A 9756-nucleotide genomic window follows, 5' to 3' on the forward strand; every position below is an offset into this window, starting at 1 on the left:
AAAGGGAACCCCATTCTTTTATTTTTAACCTTATTTTGCTGTCTCTATGTAATCTTCATAGATGTTAAAAAGACATTTGAAAGAATTCACTGTATACTTAGTAGTAATAGTACTGGAAATTGAACCCAGAGTGCTTTAACACTGAGCTATATTCCCAGCCCTTTTTATTTTTTTATCTTGAAATAAGTTGCTTAGGACCTCACTAAGTTGCTGAGGCTAGCTTTGAACTTGTGATCCTCTTGTTTCAGTCTGTGTGGGGGGGGGGCGGTTACTGGGATTGTGCATGTGAGGAGAGCACTCTACCAATTGAGCTATATCCCCAGCCCTTTTCTCAGTCTTCTAAATCACTGGGATTATAGGCATGCTCCATGATACCTGGCTGTGTGCTTAATTTTTTTTAACTCAATAAAGTTATGTCTAGCATGTGCAAAGCTGGGTCCATCAACCAGTGCAGCAAACAAAACAAAACAAAACAAACAAACATACAAAAACACCCAATATCTAAAACATAACAGATGGCAAATTTGAGACTAGACTGGGTAACTTAGCAAGTCTCTGTCTCAGAATAAAAAACAGAAGGGGCTGGGGATTAGCTCTGTGGTAGAGCACTTGCCTACCTTTCTGTGAGGACCTTAGTGGCCCTGAGTCCAATCCCCAGGACCACAGGGGAAAAAAGAGTAGTTCAGAGTTCATGTATTTACTTTTTTGGGTTCTGGGGATTGAACCCAGGTATTCACATATGCCAAGCAGGTACTCTTCCAGTGAGCCATAACCCCAGCTCTGCTGCTTTTTTTTTTTTTTTGTGTGTGTGTGTGTGTGTGTGTGTGCGTTGTGTGTGTGTGCGCGCGCGCACATGCTCTGGGAATTGAACCCATGGCCTTGTGCATGTGAAGCAAGCACTCTATCAACTGAGCTATATTCTGCAGCCCCTGTTTGACTGTTTTTTCATTTGAGGAGCTTGGACAACTCCGGTTCGCTTTACCATTAAGCCACATCCTCAGCCCATTTTTAAATTTTATTTAGAGACAGAGTATTGCTGAGTTGCTTAGAGCTTTGCTAAGTTGTTGAGGCTGGCTTTGAACTTGCAATTCTACTGTCTCAGCGTCCTGAACCGCTGGAATTATAGGCATGGGCCACCATGCCCATAATTGAGATTTCTAAAGTAGTTAAAAGCTAAATAGGGTAACTGAGACCTTATAGGTTAGTCAAAAGCAAGTAATACAGAGGAAAGATCTTTGGGCTGGGAAATAAGCAATCCAGGTTGGATGAGACGTCTGGGCAGTCATTTTCCTCCTTTGAGCCTTATTTTCCTGCTGTATAACACTAAATTTTGTGTTGAACAAATTACTGAACCAGTAGTTTGTGAATTTACAAAGTGCCTCTCTGAGATTGAAGGAATTCGTATTTATCTTTATAACCCCACTACCTAACACATAGTGTTCAATACTGTTCAGGAAGGAGTGCATGAGGGATGAGGAAGGTGGGCAACTGTGCTATCCATTTGACACCTAGCAGTTTACATGGTGTCTTTAAGGTCACATTGCTAGGTAGCATTAAGGCTAGCTTCCACGCTCAGTGTCTGAACATGCTGCAGAAAATCTGGATTCTGAAGAGGTGGAGAGAGCAGTTCTCCCTCCCAACACTGTGGAGGCAGCTAGCTGTCAGCCCACAACTGCTGTTGCAGAATTTAAAGAAAACTGTAAATGTGGGAGCTGCGCACTGCAAGATAAGCTTAAAAATACACACCTGCACAATGTGAGAGGAAGCTGTGTTAAGATCAGAAGGACGTGTGTGCGTGATGATCCCAAATAAAGCCGGCAGATTGGCCTCTCTGGGTGGTGTCCCAGCCAACCCGCAACATCAGCAGTCCAGGCACAGGGCCACAGTCAGCCTGGGGTGAGCCATCTGTCACGTGTTCCTGTGACAACCCATAAGAAAAATTTTCCTGGCAATCAAACAGGCTCCAAGGACACCCACGTACAATCCTCTGTCTACTCCTAAAATAGCAACAGACACATTTTCACGAGGAACATCTTCTCATTCATGCTGCAGGTCTTACCCAATATCCAGCTTTGCTTGCTTCTCAAGGAGCACAAGCTGTCAGCTCGTTCCATTCTGCTGGTAACTCAAGCACCTGGCTGCCTAGGTCAGGGTTCTTAATTTAGTATAAGCAAAGACAAATTTATTTATTTATTAATTTATTTGGTACCAGGGATTGAATTCAGGGGCACTTAACCACTAAGCCACATCCCCAGTCCTTTTTGTATTTTAGAGACTGGATTGTTTAGGGCCTCACTAAGTTGCTGAGGCTGGCTTTGAAGACAGGATCCTCCTGCTTCAGACTCCTGAGCCCTTGGGATTATAGGCATGTGCCATGGTGCCCGGCTAAAGGATAATTTATTGATAGTACTGCCCATCTCAGGGGCAGAATGTTGGGGCCAAGGAGACTGACCCTTCAGGACTTGGACCCCAATATACAATGTTTCCTAGATTTGTGCCATTCTGTCTGACTAGTTCACATAGCAGAATCTGGGCACATTTCATAGACCTTGCAGTAGGGGTTTAATGAAACAGCTAAAATTGAAGTGGTCAAAGCCAAGCATTCAAAGCTGGCTCAAGATGGACCCAAGTACTCACAATATATGCTGGTGTATTACAGAAACAACTGTACAATGCATTACCAAAACAATTGGAGAAATTTAGTATGGTTTATATACTAGATAGTAATATTTCATCAATGTTAGATTCCTGAATTTGATCATTTTACTGCACTGAATTACAATGCCTCTGTTAGGAGATCAATGAGTGTTTAGGAGTCAAGTGATGGTTGCAGGTATGCAGAGAGAAAACAAATCAAACAAAACCCCCAGAAGCTCCCTCCAATGCTACTCCTCCCCTATAAAAACCAAAAAAATGTTGGGGGGACACGTAGTAGGGAATAATACTTTGGATTATTTCTATTCTTTTGAAATTTTTTGTACTGGGGATGGAAGCTAGGGGCACTTTGAGACATGATCTGGCTATCTAAATATTTTTGGCATCTCATTTGCTACTTTTATTTTTATTTTTATTTTTTTTTAAAGAGAGAGTGAGAGAGGAGAGAGAGAGAGAATTTTTAATATTTATTTTTTAGCTCTCGGTGGACACAACATCTTTGTTGGTATGTGGTGCTGAGGATCGAACCCGGGTCGCACGCATGCCAGGCGAACGCGCTACCGCTTGAGCCACATCCCCAGCCCCATCATTTGCTACTTTTATGAGCTTAAAATTGTATACATATATAGTACATGCAACTGAAACTTTGACATATACATAAGTTATCAAAACATACTCTTTTTTCAGTACTGGGAATTAAACCTAGGGGTGCTTTACCATGGAGGTACATCCCCCACTCTCACCCCCACCCCTATTTTTAGTACCAGGCATTGAACCCAGGGGCGTTTAACCACTGAACCAGATCCCTAACCGTTTTGTTTTTGATTTTGAGACAGGGTCTTGCTTAGGGCCTCACTAAATTGCTGGGGCTGGCTTTGAACTTGTGATCCTCCTGTGTATCTGGGATTACAGGCATGTGCCACTACACCCAGCTCATCCCCACCCCTTTTTATATTTTATTTATTTTTTTTAGATGTTGGTGGACCTTTATTTTATTTTATTTATTTATTTATTTATTTTTTTGTTTAGGGGGAGACAAATAATTACAATGACCAATGCAAACAATATACAGTATTAAACCAAACAGTTCCTATTATGTCATCTACAATGTTAATTATCACAATAAACAGACATGATATGATCGGTTATTGCCTACCATAAAAACAGCAAGTTTGCAAAAGGGTTTATAATTTCAAATGGTGGACAGGGAGAGAACAGAAGTGATATAGGATGTGATGATTATGAGAGAGGAGGAGAGAAGTAGTAAAAAAGGAAGAGTGAAAGAGAACAATAGAGTGGCTGTAGTAGAAGAGAGAAGGGAAACAATAGGAGAAAAAATACATGTAAGTAAAAAATTTTTTAAAATTAAAAATAAAAATAAAATACAAAATAAAACTAAAATGTACTAATCAAACATATAGTTCACAAAAACTAATTCATGAAAAATAACTGGTTTCAAAAATGCTAGAAATGAGGGGGGAAAACCCACATATGAATATGTATAAATAGCCACGAAACCTTAAGATCACAATTAAACATAGAAAAAGAATTTTAAATAAAGATCTTAAAGAAAAGGTAAAGATTTCTTTCTGTTGGAGTTCAAGAGATTCTCAGTTTTTCCTCTCAGGGTTTTCTGGAGTGTGATGTTCCACACCCTAGATTGCTGGAATGAGAGAGGTCATCCCACAGGCAGAGATCTGGAGACAGGGTTTAGGATTGCATGGGCTCCAAGCTCTTCACTGAATGCCAACTGGCCTGGAGATTTTAAATCAGCACACCTTCAGTGTCTAGCACTTCCTACTCCAAACTGAAAGACTGTACCCCAGGGATCTCCTCTGGGTCCTGCTCATATGGTTGGGAACCCGATTCTTAGTCCCCTAAGCCACCTTCGGATCCCATGTTTCCTGACCTCGGATTCAGTATCCAAAAATCTCTCCTGACCCTGCCCAGTCAGATGTGTGTCTCTCCCAGCAGGTCCTCCAAACAACTGGTTTGGAGGGAGAGGGGTAGAGCCAGGTGGGTTTCCAAGACCAGTTGTCCCCTGTGTAAACCTCTTTCCATGTTTGTTTACTGGGCCTATAATTTGGGCCAAACTTGGGTTTGCCAGGAATTGGCCCCCATAGCTGCTAGCCCACGCACCGCACAGCAGCTGCAAAATGGTTCCTTCTTTAGTCTTCATCAGGCCATCAGCTTCTTTTCCCATTTCACCACTACTGTGCAGCGAATCTTTTTGGTTTGCCGGCAATGTCCTTAATCTCTATATGCTCCATACCCAGACACGTCTTGGGCCTCCCAAAAATGAGGGTTTCGTTAATTCCTTTATCCCTCTAATATGCTTATGTAGGGACCGCTCTGGCCGGTGCTTCTAGCCCAGCCATGGCAGTGGCTGTGCCACTGGGGATATTTTTCCTTATTTTATTATATCCAACCTCCTGAGTTCCCGATCTGCTTTGAATGTCCAGCTTTAAATTCCAGAAAAGTACCTCTACTTTTTTTGGTCCACCTCCTTGCTGATAAGCTGCCTGTCTGCTTTCTTGGTTTTTCCTTGTTACTTGTATTCTTGATAATTGCCATCCTGACTGGAGTGAGATGGAATCTCAGTGTATCTTTAATTTGTATTTCTCTAATTGCTAGAGATATTGAACATTTTTTCATATATTTGTTAACTGATCGTATTCTCCTGTGAAGCATCTGTTCAGTTCCTTTGCCCATTTATTGATTGGGTTATTTGTTCTTCTGGTGTTAAGTTTTTTGAGTTCTTCATATATCCTGGAGATTAATGCAGGTGATTAATGCAAAGATTTGTCTCCCATCCTGTAAGTCTCTCTCACATTCTTTGAAAAAATATTTTATTTAGAGACAGGGTCTGAGTTGCTTAGGGTCTTGCTAAATTGCTGAGGCTGGCTTTGAACTTTCAATTCTCCTACATTAGCCTCCTGAGCCAATGGGATTACAGGAGTGAACCACCACACCCAGCTCTTTTCATGTTCTTGATTGTTTCCTTTGAAGGAAGAAGCTTTTTAGTTTTAATCCATCCCATTTATTGATTCTTGATTTTACTTCTTGCACCAGATTTTTAAAACTTGAGATAAACATTTCACTTTAGAGTAGTTTTAGATTTCCCAGGTTGCAGAGATGATACCTCACCTACCAATATCTGGGTGCCTTGCTATTAACATCTTGCATCACTTTGTACGTTGGTCACACCTGACCGGATGTCCCTTCTCTGGGCCAGGCTCCTATGTGGAACAGCATATTTAAAATCATGTTCTCTGTTGTAGGTGCCACCTGGCACTGCCGGTCTCTTGGGCTTGCCTTTTTCCTTGATGACTCTAACACTTCATAGTTAGACTTCTTTTCCAGTGCATTGCCGCGCATCTCCCAGTATGATCGCCGTATTTCTAGACAACCCAACTTCAAAGCAATTTCCTGGTCCACTTGGTCTGCTATCTCTAGCATGTAGTCGCTCTTTACCTGTTGATAGAAGAAATTCAGAGTTGGCTTGTCTTCAGTAAACTGGTTCAGAAATCCTTTTGGCAAGTAACGAATCCTTAATTCATATTTCCACTCCTCCGGAGGATGGGCAAGCTCATACTTCTCCCTCACGCTGGAGACACCCATGTCCACATGCAGTCAGTGAACCTCCTCCGACCGCAGGTGGCTGAGGCGGAACCCGTAGCAAGCCACGTGCTTCACTCTGTGGCTGTCCACTATCTTCTGGATGATGCCCCTGACATCAGTAGCATCTCCATGCCTGATAATACTGGCCCAGGTGGTTGGCTCACTATTGCTTTCAAAATAATGAAAGACCTTCAATACTCGCTCCATGGCACCAGGGGAACGTTCCATGCCAGGACCCAGGTGGGTCTTAGCACTTGAGTGTGGCGTGTGGTTCAAGTTGGGGTCAAGGTAAGCAGCTGCCATTATTTTGCTGGATGCTAGGTATCTATCATATTCGGCTCGGCGAGCGCGAGGCTGAGCGGAGGCGGCGGCGGGGCGGCGCCGGCGACAGCGGCCGCGCTCCCTCCCACGCGCACGCCCGGCGCACGGCGGTCCGGCCGGCGGCGGGCTCGCGCCCTCGGGCCGTGCTGAGTCGGCGCGGGCCCGCGCGTGCGCCTCGATTTTATTCATTTATTTATACGCGGTGCGAAAATTGAACCCAGTGCCTCATAAATGCAAGGCAAGTGCTCTATCACGAGCCACAACCCCAGCCCCTTTATATTTTATTTCAAGTTGTCCATGCAGGCCTCCAACTTGCAATCCTCTTGTCTCTGTCTCCTGAGTAGCTGGGATTACAGGTATGTACCAAAGTCTGGCTTCAAAATAAACTCTCACTCTCCTTTCAGATCAATGTATTTCCACTTCTCTATTTATGCATTTTTTATGAGTGCTTTTATTTTTTTAATCTCCTACTATCTTTTTCTTTCTTTCTTTTTTTTGGGTCAGTATGTATTACATTTACCTACATATTTGCCATGTTCTTTGCTCTTAGATCTATGTGCTCTAAGTTTTCTATCTGAAATGATTTTCCTTCCGTTTTTTTGTTTTTAGAATTCCCATTGGTGTAAAGTCTGCTGACAATGAACTGTCTCCATACTCCATATCCATTTTTGTTTGTCTGATATCTTTATTTCACTTGTTTTTTTTTTTTTTTTTTTTTTTTTTTGCGGGGGGTGGTAACTGGGGATTGAACCCATGGCCTCATGCAAGCTAGGCAAACACTCTACCATTTCTACCATTGGGCTATCTACCCAGCCCTTGTTTTTTATTTTAAGACAGGGTCTTGCTAAATTGCCTGGGGTAGCCTCAAACTTAAGATTTTCATGCTTAGACTTCCAAGGAGCAGAGGTAAGAGGTGCTTGGAGTTACTGCTGGGGGAGGAATGAGGCACAGAATGGCAGGTACACTTTGTGTCATGTACCTACCTTTCTCCAGTTACTCAGCCATCCACAAGTCTGTAGCTGCTGTAGGAGAGATTTTGCAAATGTAATTAACATTCCAAATCAGTTCAGCTTCTGGCTTGGGCCAGTTTGGTTGATCTTTAAAGTCCCCTGGTGGATCAATCTTGTCTAAATAGTCTAAGAAGGTCTTAGTCACACAGCTGGTCCAAGCTTCTTTACATGGTGGGCTCAGAAGCTCCAATGTACAAAACTTTCATTCATTTGCTTTTGTCACATTTGCGATGGTGTCACTGCCCAAAACAAGTCACACGGTCATTTCCATAATCAACCTACCAAATTGCCTTACTTTAGCAAAAGCACAACAATTAAGTCAAATGAAAAAAACTTGGAAAAGTATTTATAAAGCAAATCACAAAGGATTAATTTATCTAATCTATAAGGGGTTCTTATAAATTTTAAGAAAAAGGCCAGAAACTTGCAGGCACAGCAATCCTATTTAGGAGATGCTTATCTGTAATCAGAACTACTCAGGAAGATGAGGCAGGAGGATTCCAAGTTTGAGGCCAACCTGGGCAAGTTAGTGAAATCCTACCTCAAAAAATAAATAGATAGCTGAGGGTGGTAGAGTATATGTGTAATCCCAGCAGCTCAGGAGGCTGAGGCAAGAGGATCGCAAGGTCAAAGCCAGCCTCAGCAACTTACCAAGGCTTTAAGCAACTCAGTGAGACCCTATCTCGAGGTGGGGTGGTGGAGTGGTGGGGGGGGGTGTTGGGATATGACTCACTGGTTGAGTGCCCCTGGGTTCAATCTCCAGTACTAAATAAATAAATAAATAAGTGTTGGGGATGTGATTCACTAGTAGAGCACTCATGCACCAGGCTCTAGAATCAATTGCCAGTAAACAAAACACAAAAACAAAATAAAAGACAAAGCAAAAAAAGACCAGAAGCCAGCCCAGTACAGTGGCACAGGACTGCTGTAATTCCAGCTACTCAGGGGTCCAGGGAAGGAGGATCAAAAATTCAAGTCCAGTGTGAGCTGGTGGCACACTCCTGTAATCCCAGTGACTGAGGCAGGAGGAATGCAGGTTTGAAATTAGCTTTAGCAACTTAAGGCCGTAAGCAAACTTAGTCAGGCCTTGTCTCAAAATGAAAATAATAAAAAGGGCTGGGGATGTGGTTCAGTGGTAAAGCACAAGGGGATTCAATCCCCAGTACTAAGTTCAAGGCCAGCCTCAGTGATTTAGTGAGACCTTGACTCAGAAAAAAAAATCAAAAAGGGGCTGGAGATTCAGTATAGTGGTATGGCACTTGCCTAACGTGTGACTGCCTGGGTTCAAGTCCCTAGACTGAAAACAAAACAAACTCAGGAGCTAATACATATTTGACTAAAGAATATGGACAGTTTCCAAAAGGATATAATTTTTTTTTAGCTGAAAGCAAAGGAAAGGAGGAGAGATAATTTTAATGTCAGATAATTTTTTTTTTTTAAGACAGGGTCTTGGGCTGGGGTTGTGGCTCAGCGGTAGAGCCCTTGCCTAGCATATGCGAGATCCTGAGTTCGATCCTCAGCACCACATAAAAATAAGTAAATAAAATAAAGGTACTGAGTCCCACTACAACTGAAAAATATTAAAAAAAAAAAAAAAGACAGGGTCTCACTAAGTTTTGGCAATCCTTCTACCTTAGTCTCCCAAGTCTTTGGGGTTACAGACATGTACCACCACACCTAATCTTTTTAGATAATCTTTTTAAAAATGAATTATTTTTTAAATTATGTAGTACAAAATTTTAAATCAAAGTACAAACAAGCATACAGTGAAAAATCTCTTTCTTTTCTTTACCACATTCATCATGTCCTTGATTTAAATATGATTTTGTGGGGGCATGGGGTTATTATGATGGTGGAATGTGATGATCACTATTATCCAAAGTACAGGTATGAAGACACAAATTGGTGTGAATATACTGTGTATACAAACAGAGACATGAAAAATTATGCTGTATGTGTAATAAGAATTGTAATGCATTCTGCTGTGATATAGAAATAAAAGATAAATAAAAAATTAAAAAGATATATAGAAAGCAGATTTGTCAAGAACAGATCAGCATTTATATGTATTTTACACTAACAAATACTAATAAGAGCCTTTCATAAATAATGTTAGGTTCCAGTCTCACAGCCATGCCCATAATGTGAA

General features: G+C 41.8%; 1 pseudogene; it reads right to left on the reverse strand.

Moving 5' to 3' along the window:
• Window positions 1–5811: 5811 nt before the first annotated feature.
• Window positions 5812–6692, reverse strand: LOC144250009 (focal adhesion kinase 1 pseudogene; annotated as a pseudogene).
• Between the last annotated feature and the right edge of the window lie 3064 nt (window positions 6693–9756).

This window comes from Urocitellus parryii, chromosome 13 (genome assembly GCF_045843805.1).
Source record: "Urocitellus parryii isolate mUroPar1 chromosome 13, mUroPar1.hap1, whole genome shotgun sequence".
Lineage (NCBI taxonomy): Eukaryota > Metazoa > Chordata > Mammalia > Rodentia > Sciuridae > Urocitellus > Urocitellus parryii.